The 22906-nt window shown below is 37.8% G+C and overlaps 1 protein-coding gene, 1 long non-coding RNA gene and 3 other non-coding genes across 6 annotated transcripts in view; 3 read left to right on the forward strand and 2 right to left on the reverse strand.

The window, feature by feature from the left end:
- The window catches only part of LOC145934112 (uncharacterized), a 318213-nt gene that overhangs the window by 170454 nt on the left and 124853 nt on the right, over positions 1-22906 (reverse strand). The gene's annotated exons all lie outside the window — the stretch shown is intronic.
- Positions 2174-22906, forward strand: part of Pxb (putative Hedgehog signaling attenuator pxb) — a 499142-nt gene continuing 478409 nt past the window's right edge. The window contains exons 1-2 of the mRNA XM_083034387.1: positions 2174-2365; positions 2458-2499. The gene's annotated coding sequence lies outside the window, so the exon portion shown is untranslated. The remainder of the gene's footprint in view (positions 2366-2457; positions 2500-22906) is intronic.
- Positions 21540-21658, reverse strand: LOC145934617 (5S ribosomal RNA). The gene has a single exon (XR_014425079.1). It is a non-coding gene; the product is annotated as a 5S ribosomal RNA (ribosomal RNA).
- Positions 21992-22110, forward strand: LOC145934610 (5S ribosomal RNA). Its single transcript, XR_014425076.1, has one exon. It is a non-coding gene; the product is annotated as a 5S ribosomal RNA (ribosomal RNA).
- LOC145934597 (5S ribosomal RNA) lies at positions 22696-22814 on the forward strand. The gene has a single exon (XR_014425064.1). It is a non-coding gene; the product is annotated as a 5S ribosomal RNA (ribosomal RNA).

Raw genomic sequence — 22906 nt, forward strand, 5'->3', positions numbered from 1 at the left:
AAATAAAGAAAAACAAACATTAAAGAGCTATCAACGTCGTTGATCCTGGAATAAAAGCTAATCATGAAACCAAAAATATTAAATAAAATAATTTTGCAAACCCTCCCCCCCCCCATTATCGACGTCAGAATCCGCTAGTGACTGCTTATTATAATTTTAATCGAATTTAATTCTCTTTTATGATTGAATAAACCGAGCTAAATATGATAAATAATTCATCCAAGATATGAACAGTTTAAGGAGGGAAAAACGCGTACATACGGTACGTGTCAATTTTAACTAAACTTTACTTCTTATTTCATTTTAATATCGACCTTTATAAATAATTCGTCACTCATGTAAACCCGAGTTCCCGATAAAATAGAAGATTTTGAAATAAAATAATAATAAACGCGAAAAACGGTTAAAAATAAAACATCAGCAGAAATTTGCTCGCATTCTAGCTTTTGACCAAATTTAATTTTCTATTTCGATCGTTGTGTATCATCTAAATTCGGATTATGAATAATTCGTTCGGAACTATAAGTGATTCGAAGGGACGTGTAATAGAAATAGTGAGAAAATAGAAAGAGAAATAGTGAGAAAAAGAGGGATAAAATAGCGAAGCTGTGTAAGATAACACCGTTTCAGTAACGATCGCGCGCTGCGAACTTTCCTGAGCTTTCTCCCCCTTTAACACCACTATCGCTCTTCGCGTTTCCAGCATCCAGGCGTCAAAGGAACGCACAGCCACTGGCTAATTCGATAATGCATTTTCGGAGGGCGGTTTGGGTGGCGGCGAGAATGATGAGAGAGAAAGAGAGAGAGAGAAGGGGAGAGCTTTGATTCGTCCAGCCTGAGATTACAGAGGAGGAAATCGGAAACCGAATTCCCATGTCGCGTATACCCTGACGGATTTAGACGAACGATACACGGCGAAAATTCAGTTGAATTTGGAAAACGCTCATCATCGAAAACTGTCGTGACATTTTCGGGAAAATTCTTCCATTGTGGTTTTCTTCCCGCGGTTTGCGGCCGACACAAAAATACGCGAAAGGATCAAGCACTGCCCCCTCGTATAGAGATTATACGGCAGTCTGCAATATATATTATAAATGTGAAATTACTTTAAATTAATTATGTCTAATGAAGTAGCATTTATAATTTGTCATATTTTTAATATACTAGAACAACACAAGCGCGCGCCATTCTTCGATTTTATATTAAAACGAATGATATTTTTAAAAAAATATAAAGTTTGTTTAAACTTGATTAATATTTTTTCAGAAATTAGCTTAAAGCGTTAATTTGCTAATTAAATTTTAAAATAATAGTATGGTAAAAAATTAAAATACTTATATATTGTAAATAATATGTTATAACACCTTATTCTCGATTAATATTTTTTGACAGAAATCAGCTGATAACTGTCAAAAATATTAATCGTGTTTAAAGTATTATAACATATTATTTAAAACATTATTTTAATTTTTATAATTTATAAATATTATTATTTTAAAAATTAATTAGCAAATTAACGCATTAATCAGCTGATTTCTATCAAAAATATTAATAAAGCGAAAATTTGCTAATTAAATATTCTAGCTTCCTTATTTATCTTTATATTGTGTATGTTATAATTTGCTAATTAAACTTTAAAATAATAATATGGTAAGAGTTACAAAATAGTAATATGTTGTAAATAATATGTTATAATACCTTATTCTCGATTAATATTTTTTCTAATATTTTTTCTAATAATTATTCACATTAAGTCATGTATAGTTATCGCGCGCGCTATTAGTGTGAAGTTGCCGATGTTTATAGCCTCGGCCATTACCGAAACGCCGCGAGTATCAGGCAGTTGGAGCTGCGTCCCGCTGTGATTAATTAGTAAGCATAATCGTTAGAAACGATTTCTAACCTTTGTATTGTAATATTTATCAATCGCATATCATAATTTTAACGATAATATGTAGTCGTAATTGTTCGAAACGCATATATCGCGAAAAATTGGATGCAAAATCTCTTGCCAACATAACCCAACTTAATCTGTTTTCGCGCGCGCGAATGTGTTGCGATCCGTGGATATATCTATCGTTAATTCTAGCTTACATATTTATATTGTGTATGTTATAATGCGAAATAATAAGATTATTCTAATATATGTATGTATTTTATTTGTTACAGGTAGCATTGCGATACATAGTGCGATTCACGCGTCGTGTCGGGAGTGTCGTGTAAAGTTTCGCGCGTCGGGAGTGCCGTGTAAAGTGTCGGGCGATCGTAATTATTCGTATTTTCGCGAGTGTCGTGAGTGCTACCATGGACCAGAGAGGAGGAGGAGGCCCGGGAAGGCATCGGGCGACATCGGGGCAACTGTGAGGTATGCAAAATGAAACATTTTTTCTAAACTTGTTTATGAGATATTCGACACACACATATGTATTATACATAATTTGAATATTTTGTTTTCAGATCAATGTGCTGTGTACTACAACTCTGCTGTTGCACGTATCGGTGAGTGAGAAATTGTTTATTTTATAATATTCCTATAGCGGTATAATGGGGGTATATGTAATATGTTGAAAATATTAAAACAGTATGTTTTAAATAATATGTTATAATATCTTATCTGTGATTAATATTTTTTGACAAAAATCAGCTCTGATAATTGTCAAAAATATTAATCGAATTTAAAATATTATAACATTCCTTTCTAAAAAAGGCACGTTAAGTCGATTCTTGCATGTATTGTTGCATCTTTTCTGATGCTGATTAACTGTTTCGATTCGCATTGTGCGTTATATTCGTAGCATCGAAAGGCTGTCATCGCGAGGGTTAGTAGTTTAACAGTTTGTTCAAAATAAAATAAAATAATGTTTTAAATAATATGTTATAATATACTTTAAACTTGATTAATATTTTTGATAGTTATCAGCTGAATTCTGTAAAAAAATAGAGCGTTAATTTGCTAATTAAATTTTAAAATAATAATATGGTAAAAAATTAAAATAGTAATATGTTGTAAATATATTGTTATAATGTCTTATCCGCGATTAATATTTTTTGACAGAAATCAGCTGATAACTGTCAAAAATATTAATCGAGTTTAAAATTTTATAAAATATTATTTAAAACATATTATTTTATTTTATTTTATTTTGAACAAACTATCAAACTATTAACCCTCGCGATGACAGCCTCTCGATGCTACGAATATAACGCACAACGCGAATCGAGGCAGCCAATCAGCGTCGCGGAGAAGAGGCAACAATACTTGTGAGAATTGACTTAACATGCCTTTTTTATAGAAAGGGATATCGCTCATTTTATCTCTTGTATTGAATAATCTTCACGTGTTGTTACATTATATATTATATTTAGTATTTTGTTTAATACTCAAATTGAACTTGAATAAATTTTAAATTATTTTGTAATATTATTACAAAACGCAATGTGCATAAATTAACCACAAATGGACTTCGTGAACGCACAATAATGAATCTTCGTATATCTCCTGGGGATTATTGTACTAATTAAGAATAAATTTGCGACAGACCTCGTTTCAAAGGACGCTGCACACTGATATTATCACAATGTCGTTGTTGCGACAACGATTTTGCTTGTGTTGCGCGTCTCATTAAATTCTCAGGACATTCGCGAAGAGTCGCCGCGTGTGCGAAATACAAGTTTCATAAAGCGCGTCTCGTGTAATCGTAATTATAATGAACCTCGTTAATTCGTTGCGCCGAAAACGCGCGAAATTATGCGTAGAGACGAGAACGAAGATTTATAATCGTCTTGTATATTTAGAATGTGCGATTGCTCTATAGGGAGCATAAAATAGAGAGCAGAAAGATCTCTATAACTTTCAGTAGATTTTATTTATATTATTCTCTCTTAAATAAAGTTTTTCTTCAAGTTTTTTCTTTATCTTGAAATTTAATTACAATTAAAATCGTGAATATCCTAGAATATCCAGACTCAAGAACATACTTTCTTTATTTTTTTTCATCATTCAACCTCTAGAGATATTCCAGCAGAATCAAATACCTTTTAAAGCTCCATTATGATGTGCATACAAAATACGCGCATCGTTTTTCCACATACACTCTATCGTATACATACATACATTCAAAGCATACGTAAAAATCGAAGAGGACGCGATTCCCGAGTTTTCCCTCCTTGCGATTCTAAATCCACCTCCGCGCGTCTCGGATTCATCGCGGCCGAATATGTACCCGCACTAGTTAAACCCGATAGTAGCGCGACCAAAGCTTTGAAACGGGAGATTTTGCGCGTTTATTTGTCATCGATATCCTGGACGCTCGATTCCTACCCCGTCCCCCTTCTCTCCACCCATCCGATCCCTCCTAATGCGGCGGCGGATTCGATAAATCTCCTCTCGTCCGCGATATTGCGCCGACCGATCCGGAAAAAAGCGCGAATTACACGCGCCAGACGGTCGTGCGTCCCGCTCGAAGACTGATTTTTGTTTTTTGTTTTGCGAAAACTATCGGAATTGTAAACGTTATCTTCTTCGATTTATATCGCGGGGGTAAAAAGCGCCGCAGTCGTACAAACGATTCATTGATTTTTATTTTTATTGCTTCTTTTTTGCGGTTGACGTGAAACCGGAGAATAATAATTTGTTGTATACATGGAGAGAATTATTTTAGAATTGAAATGCATGTATATGTGACACAAATGCGAGTGTCATCTCCAATGAGAAATTTTCATTTATTATATTATTATATTATTATATTATTTATTATATATATTATTTTATATTGTGTGTATATACATATATATATATGTGTATATGTGTATTTTAATTTATAAACTGCGTCAGTTGAGCCAGCTGTATTTCGTCAATGCGCTATCATGTTTCGTTAATCTTGTAATATATTATAAATAATGTAATATATCGTATAAACCTTTCGCGTATTTATCTCTTCGTTCAACTGTGCATCAACTGTTGTTAGCGCTTTTTTTCCCCCGAATTTCAGAGCTACGCGTCGAAAAATTTCTGCGGGAGATTTTACAGAATTTTTTTATATTCGGTATTTAAATGCAAAGTTTTAACGTTTTATACGGATTAACGGACATTAATCGCGAACGAAAGCACTTGCCGGGCGATTGCGAGCCCGCTAAAACGCACAGCACTATATACGGTCGACGTAGGTATACTCCTTTCCAGAAATTATCTTCATTATCACTTTCCCCCCGTCTTTCCTGCGACGCGGGGCTCGCCGGGGTGTGTTTTCTCAGCACATACGCACGATCGTTCCGTTAAGAGGCCGGTGGTGACGATAATTTCCAACGGGAATATTTTCCGAGGGATCAAACCGCCCCTAACGCCACGTGTGAGAGGGTACCAAGCTTTTACCCCCTGTCCCTCTCTCCCCGCAAGCACACATTCTCTTTCTCTCCCCTCCCCCTCTCCTTTCTCTCTCATACATTTTCCATTATATTCCGCAAGATTTCTCGAGAATTCGCCCCCGCCGCGCGTGTAAATTGGCGGCTTTCGTCGCGACAAGGTCGTCGGGGGAGGCAAAAGGGGCCGGAGGAGGGAGAGAGAAGAAAGGGGATTCAGTTTTAACCTCCTGCCGTCCCTTCCAACAGGTTTAATGGCGCGCCTATGAGGAGGGTGTTAAATTTTGTCACTGAGCACAAAGGGCCAAAGGGTGAGAGCGTATCGTTTAACGCGCGCCCGAGTGGGTGCTCCTAAAATTTTCGTCCGCCACCTTCCTCTCGTCCTCTCTCTCGTCGCCCTTTCCTTCCTCATCCCTCCGAAGGTCTCTTACTTTTAGTGCTAACGACGTTAATAATAATTACGATTTTGCGAGAAAGGCTCGTGAAATTCGCGAGACATTTTGCAGGAAGGTCAAAGGTGCGTAAAATATCATCATGGAGAACCTATTAGTAGAGGGAAGGCACTAAAATCGACCGTATTATTTTGTTTTCGAGCTTTCTATCTCCTAATTAAAGAACCGATATAAAAATTTATATGCTCGTAAAGATTTACTAGACACTGCACTCTAACAGATTGCATCAGTTTTGATAATGTGATTTCAAATGCTTAATTGTTTTGACAGCTGATGAAAAAATTGAGATTTTATAGAAAGTTGATTCCCAAAAAATTAACGTACCAATTAAAAATTACTGAGCATAACTCAGTCGTGCTAAAAATATAAAATAGAACAGATTTAGAAATCTACGTGTAGAATAATGTAATACTATTAGAAAAGACACTCTGTAATTATAAGAAAGAAACTTTTATCTTTTTTTTTCAAAATTTATCCGACATATTCATGAACATTATGCAATCTATCTTACATGCATCTCGCGCTGTTTATCAAAAACAATCCGTCTCATCTCACACATCAGCAGTGCGTCATTTCGCGCAATGCGAATCCGTTCGTCATTATACGAACGTAATTCGATCGAGGCGGAATCTGGATGCGGGGCTGTTATTCCTGCGGGCCGCGATTACTATAACGTTATCATTCGAATCCAGGCGTAACGGGCGTGCTTTGTATACGTTGTATATCCGGTGCAATTCCGCCGACTGTATAATTAGCGCGGCTGACTCGCGCGTGCGCGCGCGAGATTGAATGTTCCTCGTGGCGTGAAATTCGTGCGAACCGACTTTGATTAGAGTTTATTGCCGGCGCGTTTTTATCGCGACCAGCTATTGTCAATTATCGCGTAATATAAAACGGATGGCGCGCGCACGCGTGTGCGAAGCTCTATGAGAATTACCGTGCCGGCCGACCCGAACAAAATGTTTAATCATTCCCCGGATTGCCCGGACACAAACAGGAAATGGAGCGTTCGCGTTGTCCATTCGACGCGGCATCTAATGAAATTACGTATGTATGTCAATGGCACACACGTGTCGCGCATCGCCGCTCCGTTTCGCGAATTCGAAAATGGCAATTTTTCGGCCAAATACACACAATTCTCCCTTCGTTATAAAATAAAACCGCGAATAAAGAAGATAATTAATAAACAGCAACACGAGGGATACGGAACTGTTGACCTCAATTCGGTTCTTCTTTTTGGCTAAAATTTGATTAGGCGCCTCTTTTATGTCCACTTTCTATCGTATTATCAACGTTAATTACTTCTATCGTACGCTGATAAATATTTAAAAATAAATATTCTATTAAAATGTATAAAAAGAAAATTCACTGAAATTTTTCAATATGTAAAATGTAAAATTTTATTTACTCGTCTGTCCTTCAATGTAACGATTAACTCTCGTATATGGTGAACTCTGACTCGCGTTTCGAAAACTATCGATATTTTTGTATTCGATATTAAAGAGACGCAGCTCGCGTCGCGTATTCGCGACTTTGACGTGAAATCGAACTTCCGCTTTTAAGATCGGCATAATCCAAAAATTTTCGCGGAGAGAGAGTCGGCGTAAATATTTGCCATTCAAAACAGTGGGCGGACTTCGTTTAAATATCGATGACAGCGAATACCGACAGTGTACTCGCCCGTGCCCGTGCCTGGTGAAATATTGACCGATTTTTGCGTATATTCGCTGTCGGAAAACGACAGGAGGAAGGGGAAAATAGTCGGGAGAATGTTGAGAACGCGCAATCAAAAACGCGACGCTCGCTCGCTCCGAAAATCCGATACAGACGGAACTCGTTCGTTGAAATAATCTCTACATTGTATTTATCGACGTCTCTTTTTAACGCATAACCGATGTGATGCGGCTTTTAAAAATCATCAAAAATTTTTCTCCCGATTATAAATGCAACGCAAATGCAAGTGCAAGAAGCTCGACGTGCCTGAAAAATTTACATTTTACTTTGAAATTGATTTTTCGCGATATCTTATTATTGTACAAATATTTCAGGTGCACGAAACGTGGATCAAACTCGTAAGCATGTAAAATATTTGACAAATAATTTTAACGACAATAAAAATTGTATATTTTGTATATGTATACACATACACAAACAGTAATTTCAGATTAGATAGGAAACATCCTTTAAAAAAAATCATACAGTAAATCACTTCCATATTTATCTGATCCATCATTCTAACACATAGTTTTTAAAAAAATTATACTTATTTATTAATTATTTATACTTTTTGTTTCACTTAGAAACAATCTCCTTAAAATTTTAATTATTATTTTAATTGAAATCTTAATTTCATTGAAAATAATTTTAATAATTACAACAGCGATTATCCCATTCATTCCTCTCCTCCCTGCACATAGCTTCAATACAATTTCCTGCCTCGAATAATATAAATATTAATTACGTTAACTAGCGCGGGGCAACGAATGGTCGGAATACCATAATGCATTTTAAGTTTCTTTAACTTTCTTACTTCTGCCAAGTTTATGATTGCCAAGAAGCTCCTGTCTGGAAGGGATAAAGTCTCATCAAGAAATTTCGGATAGGTCGAAGTCTTAAGCATTTTCTCCCGTCATAAAAGGGCCATTAACAAATCCGCGTAAGCCGTGAAGTATCCGACGCACCCCTTTTTGTGGAACGAAGAATGCCGGGGGCGCAAATCGCATTTCGCGATCACAAAACGCACAATGAGAGTTCGCGCGAGTCCTCGCCATTTTCACGCTAAATTTGTCCCGGTCGACAATGACAGTCGCCTAAAACGGCCGCTTTTCTATCCGTAGAATTTGGCCATTAGATACCATTGACGGATTAACCCCCCCCCTCCCCTCCTCACATCCCTTATCCCCTTTGGGCCATCGCCTTCGTCCGGGATCGCCTTAAATCCTGCCGTGGCGATTTTTTGAATATATATTCACGCGCAAAACGGGGACCGTTTAAGGGCACTATTGTTCGTTCACTGAGAAATATGACGGCTGCTTTCCCATTCTCTCGTATCCCGGACGTTCGGGGCATTCTCTCGTCTCTTTCACATTTCAAACCCCTCGAAACACCCTTGTCCGCGCGATCGTGTTAATCGTTTCTTTCTCTCTTCCCTCCCTCTCTCTTTCTCTCTCTCTCACTTTTTTACTTCCGTCCCTCTTATAAGTGCCGTAATTCGGACAGTTTGCATTGCAAAGGAGTTTTCACGAATGGAACAGAGTAATATGGAGTAGAATCTTATTTAATCTCGGGATTCTTTTAAGTACAAAATATCATTTAACCAATTGCATCTAAATTAACTGTATTATCCATATATACAAACGCTCGGCGAAGGCGAAAGATAAAAATGTAAAATTAGTTTTAATTTTCCCAATTAAACAAGCTTGTAAATAATTAACTGTGAAAATTAATTAAAATAGTAAACAATATATTTCAATAAGCATAATTTCGTGTAAATTTTTAAATATATTTTCTTTTAATCATTTTTATCATGATTTTTATGTACTATGTTTCTATAAAATTATTAGTGGATGTTGGTTTTGGGAATCAATTTTTCAGATTTTGATTTTCGTTCGCATTTAAGACAAAAATGCAAATTGCGAAAATGAATCAGTCTCGTCGAAACTGTGATACAATCCGACAGGTGATATTTCGGGAATAAATTTTAACTTTAAACTTCTAGCTAAACACTAGATCCAAAAATGGTCTGTCAGTCGAAGATTTTGATGCGTCTTTCCTTTGCATCAGTCAAAATTATACATTTACGGTAACATATTCGCGTATGTGCAAATGCACGGGAGAAAATTGCGAGACGACAAATGCAAATGGAAACCGGTCGCGGAAATCGGTCGCTTAACTCACCGGGATTGAATGTAAATCGTTACTTTGGCACTTCTCGCTCAGCGCGGACGGCACCGAAGGTGGGAAATTCGTGTTTCCGGTCCGTGTGCAACCCTTTCCCGCTCCCATCCCTTTCCGCGCATTACCAGCCACAATAATGCTTCGCGAAGAAAGAAAGAGAGAGATGTAAGAGAGACGAAATAAAGCGGTCGACCGTTGCTTTTCTGCGGCGGAAAATGCGTCGCGTCTGGCAATATGGAAAATAAAAGCGAGTCAGGAGAATCGGCGGGGTTGAAGTATGACTGCAAAAGAAATGGTATGCACCGTCGATCGACTGTCGAAGGAGAGAAAAGATTACGATATACGGTGGTAAGAATTTTCTCATGTGCGCAGAAAGTGCGAAAAAGCCGTGCAGTGAATAATGGAAATGTATATAGCAATATAGAACGGAGATATTTCTTTTCAATTAACTAAATAATAATTTTAATTATGTCTCTTGTGTGTAGTAAAAAGAATGAAAATATATTCTTCGTTTGCATTTTAAACGTACGTTCTCTTTCAATCTCAAGTTACAAAATAATTATTTATGATTTTATTTTTTATTATTATTTTTATTATATTTAATTTTTTATTTTTTAAGATTATTGAAATTGTCTGGTGATAGCGATGCCACAAGAACACATACGAATCGAATGAATTGCTGAAAATGTATATTTCTTCCGCTTGACACTCGAAAGCTGGCTCCAGCTAGCGCATATTTATAGTCGATAAACGCGCGGGAAAAGTGCTTTATGATTATCCGCGTATATTCTCGACATGTATCGTAGATCGAGCGAGCGAGTGATGAAAAGTTCGATCACGTTACGCGGAGATTAAATTGGCGCATATTATACACGCGCGCGCGTTATATTCCTCTATTTGCGCGAATGGCATTAAATCTCTGTTCAGGAGGAGTGACGTGGCGTATTAATACGGAAGTGAAATTCAAACGAATGCACCTGAAAAAACGACCACACGTCTCCCACGAGGTGGGCAAACGCGACAGAAATGAAACGGAATAAGAGAAAGCGAGAAAAAAGAACGAATAAAGTTGCGGCAACGTAGCTTTATTATAGAACATTGCAGTTGGTTAATTCTGTAAAAACGTTGCAGAAGAGTGCTATTGTGATCTCCGATTCAAAATCCATTTACAGTCGGATCAGCTTCATACATTTTTTCTCACATTAAGCATTATTGAACGATTTAATCCACAGAAAATTGCGAAAAATTAAAAACTGCGCGAATTTAATATATATTTTGGGAAAAGGGACAGTACTTTACTTTAATGTATGGATATTTTCAGCACGCGAAACAAAAAATGAAGCGGAAATAAAATAATCTCGCAGATTTTCGAGGCAATTGGCACACAATCGTATATAGTTTGCGGTATATAATTTAATAAAAATACTTTAACTCTTATTTAAGTTTTCAATGTATCTAAATATCAAAGTTCTATTTCTTGGAGCGAAGGATATGAGAATAAACTACAATCGATCTGTAAAACGAGAGCACTTAACTCGCGCCGGATTCACCGCGCCGAAATTAGGATTCATCGCGCCGGTCCGAATTCAAGCGGCGAAACTTTTTAATTTCATGATACGCAAATTAGCTCGCGCGACGCCGCGTAATTAATTCCGGGTGCGCGTTATACACGCGTTACATACGCGTGTATGCGGATGCGACACCGGCGTCGCGGCGTCGGTTTTTTTTCCCCCGCGCGAAAAAAAGGTCTGTCGGCTGATGAAATTTTTTCGCCCTAACCGCAACGCCGGGGATAAAATCTCCTTTAGTTTCTTCGCGTGTGCCGCTATATTTCCTAGCAAGAATTTTTTCTCAGACCTGAAAAAATGTGACAAAGTATCACATAATTGTATCATATTTAACATAAATCAAAATATATTGCTCGAATCTTTTAAATTCTTATTTAAATTCATAGTTTCCACGTGTAATTTTTTATAATATATTTACTATACTAAAAAAAAAATAAACCAAGATTTTTAGAGCATTTTGACAAATTTTTATAGTCTTTGAGGATATTTTTTTTTAGTGTGAAAATATTTTCTCTTATTTATAGCTTTTCTAATTTACAAAGTTTTATAATATATATTAAAAATATTTTCTTTCAATGAAGATAGCTAAGTGTTACCTCGACCCCTTTATCTCAAATCGTTTTCCTTCTTTTTTTGTTACCGCGGTATCATCCCCCCGTACATTCTCGCCCCAGCTAAAATAATATTTCACGTTTCTATCTCGCCTCGCCGCATTCCTAGCGATTGATCAGTCCTTACCGGCGAGCGCCATTCAACCACGTGCGTGGCAGATATAGGGTGTATGTGTATACACTCCGATGAATATTATCGATTAATTCGATGCGAGACACGACGTTACACGGGGAACTGTCCCCGAGATACTTTCAGGAAGTTCGGAATCGTCGCTTGCAGAACGCGACAGCAACTTTGACATTATCCTGCCGTAATGAATAACAGGTAGGTACACTAAATCGAGAACCTTGTTTATTCATGAAGAAACTGGGGAGAGTCATTTGGAACGTGGAGAGGAGCTGTCAGAGAACACTCCAAAATATTTCCCTTTCGATCCCCCAGCCCTTTGTCTCTCTCTCTCTATTCGGTCCCCCCCCCCCCCCGAAATATCTCTCGGAACAACCTCCAGCCAACCGCTTCGCGAAGACCAGCGAAGAGACAAGACGCATTAGTCTCGAAAGCGTCAGCGCGGGCTGTTTCAACGGCATTACGTATGGAGTGCGTAGATAATGTAGACGAGAACTTCTCGTGCGGCAAGCGGGTGACAGGAGACGGGATGAGGAGGAGATAGGGCTTTTCCGGCCGTAATACGATCGAGCGAGAGAAGGGTGGACGTGGAAAACGGCGGAAGGGTCGCTCGCTGGCTGGTAACATCTTGCGCTGATGTCTCCCGATACACCATAAATTATTATATTCATATTATGTATCCCGTACCCCGATACTCTCGTGCCACCACTATCACCCCCTGTCGCGATTCCATCCCGGCGAGGATCGGCCCCGGGTCGCGTCGCGCCGGCGTGTTTCGTTTTTGCGACAGGATTTATCGCCCGCGGCTCGCACTCGATGGAACTGATCGCGACTACGTGACTACGACTGCTCGGCCATCGCCATTATGTGCATCCATCGCGACGGGACCGGCGTACGAAATGACGTACTTTTTGCATACGGCTCGTGTTTCGTCCGGATGGTAGGATAATCAGCGGACGCGTCGATAATCCGGTTAATCTGCCTGAAAAGTGCGTTAGATTTATCGGTATCGAACCGATTAATTATTCGCTTCAGATTTCTCGAGGATTGGGAAATATTGAGTTTTAGAAACAAAAAATAAGAATACTTTATTTCTTTTAACACATTCGAAATATTTTTTATTTTTTAAAAACATTTATTTTTTGCTACTGTTTACCAATAGAAAATTTGAAATGAAGAGAACGTAATTTTTTTCAGTAACCGCGAATATACGAATATTTCAGTCTTTAGGAGACCCGGAAGAACAATGAAATTACATTCAGTTTTATCGTGCAAATTTATTCCCAATTCAATTTCGAGTCAATGCAATTACGATAAAGGATCGATCGACGTCTTTCTCCCTTCTATGCACGTCGACGTGAATTCACCTCTGTCGGCGACCACATAACCGGGTTTATCTTATCATGCAAACGATACCTCATAGACGAGAGACCGCGGAAGGAAAAAGGATCTTCCTCGGATCGTCATGGATTCCGTGGAGGCGACGAATCCGTGACGGGGTATGATTCCTCGATATCGCGCATGTCAGCGTCGGGATTTCTCAGTTTCCTCCGTTTGCTCTCCTCCATTTTACCCGACACTTTTGCACCATCGTCGTCGTCATCGTCGTCGTCGCGGCTTCCTTCGGGATTCTCAGAACGCGACGACGCTTTCCCGACCCTCATCATCATTCTGACATCAATGCTTCGAGCTGCCGGCTCGTCTGGCATCTCGCTTTTATACGTACATGTATATCTATGTACACCTACGTATGCTACTCCGATATTATGAACGTGAATGCCTTCGTGGAACCTTCTGTTGTATTGGAGGCAGCTAATATTTTGATCTGTGAGATACCTGTCCACGACGTTCAAAGACGTATCTCACGGATAAGGATTATCGCTACAAAAACAGAATTAAAAAGTTTACGCTGATTTCGAGTGAAACGAGATGTACCAGACTCTTTCAGGTTTACATTCGCACATTCAGCGATAAATATATGCGCCTTATTTTGCCCTGCTTTCCACAATAAATGCTCGGAACAATTGCATTTAAAATCAAATGTCATATAAAGAAAGTATTATATGATTTTCTGAAAGTAATTTTAATAAGCAACTTTATACTTTCATCGTTATACGACAGCTACTTCTATACAGTATTAATACTTTAGATTGATAAATGTTTCTCAAATTGCTATATAGTCTCGAAAATAATTAAAACGTTAATAGTTACTAAAGTGCTCTATATAACTGCAGTTGTATCGCGTAATGCGTAGAAGTAGAAACTTCCGGAAGTCGAGTCGCTCCCATATCGATAAGTTTCACTTCGCGCGAGGCGAAAGAGCGAGAACTATCTCCTGCTCCGCGAAATTCGTCGGCGATCGATCAACGTCTCCTCGGATAGAAAATGGACCCGCGTGCGTCCGTGACGAAGTTAATAGCGCCTCGCCCCGACGAAGAAATCGCCGAAAAACCAGCCAGCCAGAGGGCTGGAAAATGCGAAAACACTCATTAACGTCCGCGCGTGCGGTATTTACCGCCCTCGAATAGAGCCGACTTCTCTCCCTGGAAGAGAAACTACAAACACCTCCCTTCGGTTGCCTGCCCTGGCAAAACGTGCAAAACGCGCCGCTTCCCTTCGACGAGTTTTCTTCGTCTTCGACACAATTTGCTGCAACGTGACTATCCACGCGAAAGAAATGCTGAGAAATGTATTCCGAACGAGATGAAGGAGAAGAAGAAGAAGGAGGACAAGGAAGTACTTTGATCTGCACGAAACATCGCGTTCGAGAATAACCGAAGAATAAGCGGAGTTTCACGATAATGTTCGATTGTTATGGATAACTGCTAATCGAAGCTACTAAAGTTATCCGTCAAGGAAGTAATCACTTTTTACGTGGCTAACTCTGATGAATATATTTATCATCAGAAATTCTAATATTCTAATATTTTATTTTACTAATTTACTAATTGAGAAATGCATTCAAAATATCAATGATCGAAGCGTGCGCGACTGTTGCATAATTAAATTGACGTCAATGTTGTCTTTTCGATCGATTGTTTGTGGACGCACGTCACGAACAAGCACAACGGCGTTCAATCAAACATTCATTAAGAAAATATAATTGCGAAATGGACCGACAAATGCGTAACGTTAACGAAAACATACATTGTATATACGTCCTGCACGTTAGTCGAAGCGCTTTCATCGTCCTTTCGAAAATATCCTCGAAACACATCAACAGCAACCGGATCCTTTCATACGCATCAGCTCAATGTCGTCCTCGTTGGAAAGTTCGCCGACTCGAGCTAGCGAGGGGAAAATCCTGGTGGCGGGACACGTCAGAGGAGGGTTCGGAAAATTAGGCAGTCTTTGCGAGGGGTCGCGACGCGTTCTCAAAGGAAGGACGCGGAGCAATAAAGTATCACGGGTAGGAGAAACACATCTGATAATCCTTTCCCGGCGAGAGGAGACTGTCGCATAATCTCTCGTCCGCGCGTTTCGCTCTCTCCTCCGCTCTTCTTCCTTCCCCCTTCGCTTTCACGGAAAGTCGCTCTGTTTACCATTCCGAGGACGTCTTTAATATATAACGGGCAATTTTCCCACGCTTGCTACGCCGTAAACTTCTTCGAGAAATTGGATGTTCCGGAGTCGAGGAAAGCACGACTAAAGGCGAGGGAGGAGAAAGACTAGATGAGAGAGAAAGGGAGACAAAGACAGAGGAAAAGAGAAAAGCCGAGTCCTTTATCCTGAGAAACAAGAGTCGCGATTCAGCTGGCGGGACTTGATAGTCCCCGGCATAATCCGCGGTTCTCTGATGTGTCGTCAATTTCGTGTACACGTTTATTTTTCGAGGGGGGCATAATGGCGCTCGGGGGACGGCGAGAAGTCGTTTTAATATCTGACCTCGTTGCAACCAACGACGAAAACTTTCGTGGCCTCTCCTCTCCTTTTCATCTCCTTCTCCTCTCTCTCTCTCTCCCTCTCCCGTTGGTCTCTCCTGCTCCTGGTTACCATCGAGCGAATCGTCCCTCCCGCCCTCGTTTCCGTCGCATTTTGCGGTAAATAAGCCAGGAAAATGCATAGCACATCGTTAGCCTTCGTCGTGTCGGCGAGTCAGGTTCGTCGGTTAAGTCGCTGGCAACTCTCGAGACTTGTCTCCTTATTGGCTCAATTTACCGGCTTCTAGCGAAGAATTATAAGCTGTTCTCTATCATTTTTGCGAATATATCGTTGAACTGTCCTGGAGAAGTTTGGCGGAAACGTTCGAAAGTTTTGCCAAGTCAATTTGGAATTAATTGTTAACTCTTTGTAAGTCCCAAATGCATCCGCGGGTGCATCCGAGAAAAGAATGGCGCACGGATGGTTTATTATCTCCCCCAGAGTCGCAGTTTAATAATAATGATAATAATGATCCCTTTAATCCTGAATTTTCAACTTTGAACGTCATTTAAAGTTTAAGCACTTAAGAAGAGACAGATACTTATTACGTCGTTTTTAAATAAGATAATATTCGTCGCAATGCTGGTACTTAATACTGATGCTTTAAATATTATATGTCGTCGAGTTTGATTACCGTTTAATCATGCATCCTGATTTGTCCTGAATTATTTATTTCTTCTAAGAAATGGGATATTTTGATTTTACGTTTCTCAAAACCGAAATTTATATTTTGTCGCAAAGCCATAGTTATTTCGCTTAAATATTATTTAATACACGTCGTTATGGCATTTATCTTGCTTATATTGTGCAGCTGAAAATCATTACAGGGAATGCGCAAAATGTTAGTTTATATGCGACACAAACAGGCGCGAGGTGGTGCGCAAGGGGTTAATACTCCGAAACGCAGGTGTGCGTGAAACATATCGTTTGCGTTTAATTTCTCTGCGTAATACCGCAGTAAAGTAGCTAGACTGTAACGTGGATTATTATACACGAGTCGTGAACTGTTACGAATATCTCTCGTACGCAAATATATTAATAATAATAATCTGAAAATAAACCTCGCGCATATATAAAGAAATTATAATTATCCGGAGAGAAAGCAAATTTGATTGAAGTAGAGGATAAACCATTGTCTGAGCTTTTTGCTCCTAGCATACAGGCCTGTGATGAAATTAATCTGATCGTTAACGATTTTACGACAAATCAATTTTTTATCCTCTCTTTCTCTCCCCTTCCAAATGTTTCTTAATTATCATTCGTTATTCTCTCTCATTCAATTCTTTCATATTTTTATCTCTCCTATTATTTTTCCTCCTCATCATCGACGTACTTCGACATGTCGCGACTAAATTTTGGCGTACTTGCGAGGATTCCACCTACGCAGACAATGCGGGCTACATCGTAGCCGAGTGGGAGAACTTCGTTGACATAGTTGGCGTGCCAGCCGCACTTGGGCCGTCGATCCTCCTCCTTTCTTGCAGATACCTGTGTCTCTAAGCAGGCTGACATGCCGCAGCCTCATTAGGATACTCTTAGAACGCGCGTGAGAGAGAGAGAGAGAGAGAGAGAGAGAGAGAGAGAGAGAGAGAGAGAAAGAGAGGCAGAGAGGCAGACGTCAGACAGTCTTCTCCCTGAACGACTCGTCGCGTCGCCGGAAATATCGAGAGATGCGCCCTCGGGATTTAGCACGCAGCTGTTCGTACCATCAACGAGTCCCGAGATTATCGTGGATAATCCAGGTCCCCACCGGACCTGAGAAAATATAAAGGGAGAAACGTCGCGTGCCAGCCATCAGGTCCTTTCGCTGAACCTTTGTTTCGCTTCAATTAATAAATCTCGAAAGTTATTTCATCGCATTTTCGAAGAATGAAAGCAAGAATAATTTACTGTCTCTCTTTCTTTTTACCCAAATTTTTGAATATAATTTTTATAATGTTATATCGAATTATGTAATCAACAAGAGAGAGGACGTTAAATATCTTGAAAACTAAATTAAATTCGATAGTTTTATTTTTGTAATATTTTATAGTATTTTGGGGAAAAACTTACTTTATATAAAGGATCAATATTGAAAATAATCGACCAAACTAGCACAAATTTTTACACTTTATTAAAAGTTATGACGTTTCGACCATATGGTTGTGGTCCTTTTCAAGTATACAGTTATAAATGTGAATCTTAGACAAGCATGTTCAAATAAATGATTCGCTCACACATGTTGTCAATATTAAAGGCGAGAACGTTAAGTCAGTAAGAAACCTTGTCAATAATTGTATACTTGAAAAGGACCACAACCATATGGTCGAAACGTCGTAACTTTTAATAAAGTGTAAAAATATGTGCTAGTTTGGTCGATTATTTTCAATATTGATCCTTTGATTAATTTACTAGCGATATTTAAAGAATTTATTGTTTTACTTTATATACATATTAAAATTAAAATTTAATTAATAGAACATACAAAAATAATTTAGGTAGATAAAAAGGCGTACTAGATTATTCCAAGATTAATTTTTTAAATAGAACCGTATAAGTTTCTTTTTTTACATATGTATATTCTCTTTAAATGATATAAATTGATATAAATTCTTTATTTATATATATATGTAAAATATATAGGTAAAATCACTAAAAAATCAATGATTATGCGATATTTTATAATTTATTTTAAAATATTATGACACATAAAATATGAAATGGTAATGTTCTCTCCCCCTTATTCACTAAAATATTCGCTAAATGTTTCACAGAATAAATTAATGTCTTTATATACAAATTCAGTGTTGCACCAACAACATGCAATTGCATTTTTGTTTTAGTGCGATTATATAATTTGTTTTATATCAAATCCATTCATTTTTGTCTATGTATAAAAATTCTATGATAAAATTATAAAAAAATTAATATTTTACAAAATATTTTATGTCAGAATCAAATAAAATTACGAGATATTTCGTTTAACTATTCAGTTTAATGATTTTACTTTAATACTGTCGTAAATTTAAAATAATTAGGATAAATAATTTTTAATTTACGTGACAGAAAAAAATTCTTGAAATCCAATTTAAAAAAATTAAATAAAATTGACTCTTGACGTCTTTAATTTAAATTGTTTTTTTTTTTTAATTATTATAACTTTGCTTAAATTTCATAGATATTGTTTATAGATATTGATTGATTTCGATATCTCTCACAGTCGCTATGCGCATCATCCTGAATAAGGAACGCTGCTCGATTTTATCGCCGTTATTCGCCACGATTCCCAGATATAGCTGATCAATAATAAATATAGAGCAATCTTTCTAATGTATCGCTGCGGAAGCTTTCTCACGATTCCGAAGATCGCTATTTGCGATGTACAGCGAAGTGATCGCACTCTCGTAAATTCTATTCAATCGCGCCGATGCGGGGACGAAGAAGGATGCGGCCCGTTTTGTTTTCGCAAGGTTTTGGGGGAGGAGTAAAAGCATGTGGAGGGATCGATTTGTAGCGTTGCACCGAGCTGTCGATGGTCAATTCGGGCGTGGATAAATAAACATCTTCTCTCGGAGAAAAGAGGGACGAGAGCAAGCTGCGGCAAGCTTGCCACTATTCAGACATTCTTCTATTCTCCTCTATTCTTGGAGTGGTTTTTCTAAAATATACTGGATATATTCAAAAAAATCATTCATGATCGGAACTTTAAACACTGAACTATTTACCGTTCAATTTAATAATTAAATGAGGATAGCTAATTAGATAGATAGCTTCTCGAAAAAAAACGTCGTTTGCAAACGAGCCTTTTATAGAATTGTCAAACAAAAATTCGACAGAATTGTAAGTGACAAAAATCCCGTAAATTCTGAAACGCAGATTGAATTGATCGATTGGACTTGATATAGGGTTTGCGAGAGAACTGAATTAATTTTCACGAACACGTCGGTGATGTCGCGAGAGAACGCTTCGTTTGATAAAAAACTCGAGTAGAAGTTCGAAGTTCGAAGTTTGTCGAGACAACGAGTTTAGCGATCGAAAGCAATTCCCCCTTAAATCCTTCGCAAAGCAAATCGCGCGTCTAATGGATTCTACGTTAATCGCTTTTATCATGTCGTTAACCCGACGCGATGCGCACCGCACTCGCCCGAGGCGACGCAATGATCACGTCTGGTAAAAGGAGCAATCGACTTTAGGCTCATTAGCGACGCACAACCTCGAGTCAATTACCTTCTTTGTTATCTTATCTGTCGGATCCTTACGGCTAGAAACTGGAAACTATGTTAAACCGGATTATTACTTATTCGCGTGATGGTCTACTCGCCGACGCGATAATCGTTATTCATAATCGAGTGATGGTTGCTGACGATTTTATTTCGTCAAAAATGAAATGCTTTGCTGTTTCAATTTCATTCTTTGCGACATATGTTTATATGACATGCAAAATCTCTCGTATTTTAATTTTACACCAAAATTTTAAAACATTAGATACAATCTAATGACTGAGAAATTATTAATAAGTCAATTCTTGTAAACATTGATAAAGATTATAAAACAAAAAATAATTTTAAATATCAAAAATATTATAGAAAGCATAAGTGATAATAATTAATATTTTCAAAAAACTAAAAAGCAGCACAACATGCACATCGATCGTACCTTCGCTTTTATGGTCACTAATAATCGATTTAACACGTGTCCCGCTGACACTTCGCGGCAGAACGCAAGAACACCCGTCGATAAATTCACCCGGCACGACCTCGCGCCTCCTGTCTCGATAAATTATCCCGAGGGATGACAGAGACATTATAATCCGAGGGTCTAATAAAAAGTTTTGGGATTCTCTATCGCTGGTGCGCCGTCGTTACTTAGCAATAATTCGCGCCCGCAAAAGAGAGAGACAGACCGGGGAGAGAAAAAGAGCGGGGAAAAGGTTGAGAGAAATGGAGGGATGAAGGAACGAGCCACAAGGGAATGGGCAGGGCACCCTTCAGTAACGCGTGTCGCACGTATCGGGAGGAGTCGCGTATCCTGCAGATGCCGACCAGAAGAATTTCGGACAAAGCTGCGGAATATTGTCACAATTGACGAGCGCGAGTGCGTTTCGACTCGGCCCACTTGGATGATTTATCTTGGATGCTATTTGTGTATAATACCGCGAACAACAATTGCCCTCGGGGCATCTCGATGATCTTCCGGGATAAGGAACGATCCAGGCGATTCCATGAATTATGTCGAACCGTTGAAAGTCCATTCGAAAGCGACCGCGAAAGTTTGATAAGATCGATCGCATCGATCGTTTATGTATTAATAGTGCGAGAAATCCTTTGTAGATTTTCGTAGATCCTCCCTCTCGCAAAAGATTCGCAAAAGATAGGAAACAATTGTTGAAAAATAATACTGTCATAAGATAAATTGGAAATTATATTAAATTAAACTAAAACCAATAAACTCCACAATTCTCAATATTTTATCATAGCTATATATATTTATTAAAGAATAAAAAAATTCCTAAATGAGAAACGCGTTTCCTTGTAAAAAAAAACGCGAATTCTTTGTAGTATTATATTCCACAAAATTATAGTATTCATCTGATTGATCTGTCAGAAAGTAAAAAAAAAAAAAAATTTGTCAACAACACATGGTGTTCCCAAGCGGTCTCCCATCTCAGTACTAATCGTGCTCAACATTTCTTGACTGCGGTGATCGGACGAGAACCGGTATTTTAAACGTGATATGGCCGTTGACGAAAGAATATGTTTTCTGTTACGTGAAAATAAATAAAATTTTAACGAAGACTTTTCTTTTTATTTAATCTCTAACAGCTCAATTATAACAATTTGTTGATAAATAAAATGAATAATCATTCAAATCTCTACACGATATATAATTCGCCAAAAAAAAGGGTGAAAAATATTTGCACCTTCGATAGGAAACGTATGTTGGTTTTGGTATATTTCCTCTACTAAATTCAATTTTGACTTTTTTAAGAATAAACAAAGTGCGTTACAATGCTTAATATAAATTTTATATGTGATTCGGATAACGTTCCGTCTATTTGAACAGAAAACATCTTCTTTCGTTAACGGCCAAATCACGTTTAAAGTACCGGTTCTCGTCCGATCACCGCAGTCAAGAAACGTTGAGCACGATTAGTACTGAGATGGGAGACCGCTTGGGAACACCGTGTGTTGTTGACAAAAATAATTTTTTTTTTTTTTACTTTCTGACAGATCAAGCATTTGAATACTATATAATTTTGCCAATTCTAATATTACAAAGAATTCGCGTTTTTAAAATATAAAAATTGTTTTAAATATATTAAGATTTAGTTAAAAAAATATGTAATTTTATATGTAGAGAGGTAGTACCAACGTATAATTAAATTTCTTTTAAAGAAAATTGATTCTAAATTATAATTAAAGTCCTATCACGAGCATATGTATATTTTAAATGCCCTCGTCTGTCTTCAAATAGACGGAACGTTATCCGAATCACATATAAAATTTATATTAAGCATTGTAACGCACTTTGCTTATTCTTAAAAAAGTAAAAATTGAATTTAGTAGAGGAAATATACCAAAACCAACATACGTTTCCTATCGAGAGGGCAAATATTTTTCACTGTGATTTTTTTTGGCAAATTATATATCGTGTAGAGATTTTAATAATTATTCATTTTATTTATCAACAAATTGTTATTATTGATCTGTTAGAGATTAAATAAAAAGAAAACCTTCGTTAAAATTTGATTTATTTTCACGTAACAGAAAATATCTTCTTTCGTCAACGACCATATCACGTTTAAAGTACCGGTTCTCGTCCGATCACCGCAGTCAAGAAATGTTGAGCACGATTAGTACTGAGATGGGAGACCGCTTGGGAACACCGTGTGTTGTTGACAAAAAATTTTTTTTTACTTTTTGACAGATAAATCAGATAGAATATTATAATTTTGCCAATTCTAATATTACAAAGAATTCGCGTTTTTAAAAT

This window comes from Prenolepis imparis, unplaced genomic scaffold (assembly GCF_030444845.1).
Source record: "Prenolepis imparis isolate NDT839.2.m4 unplaced genomic scaffold, iyPreImpa1.0 SCAF_3, whole genome shotgun sequence".
Taxonomy (NCBI): Eukaryota; Metazoa; Arthropoda; class Insecta; order Hymenoptera; family Formicidae; genus Prenolepis; species Prenolepis imparis.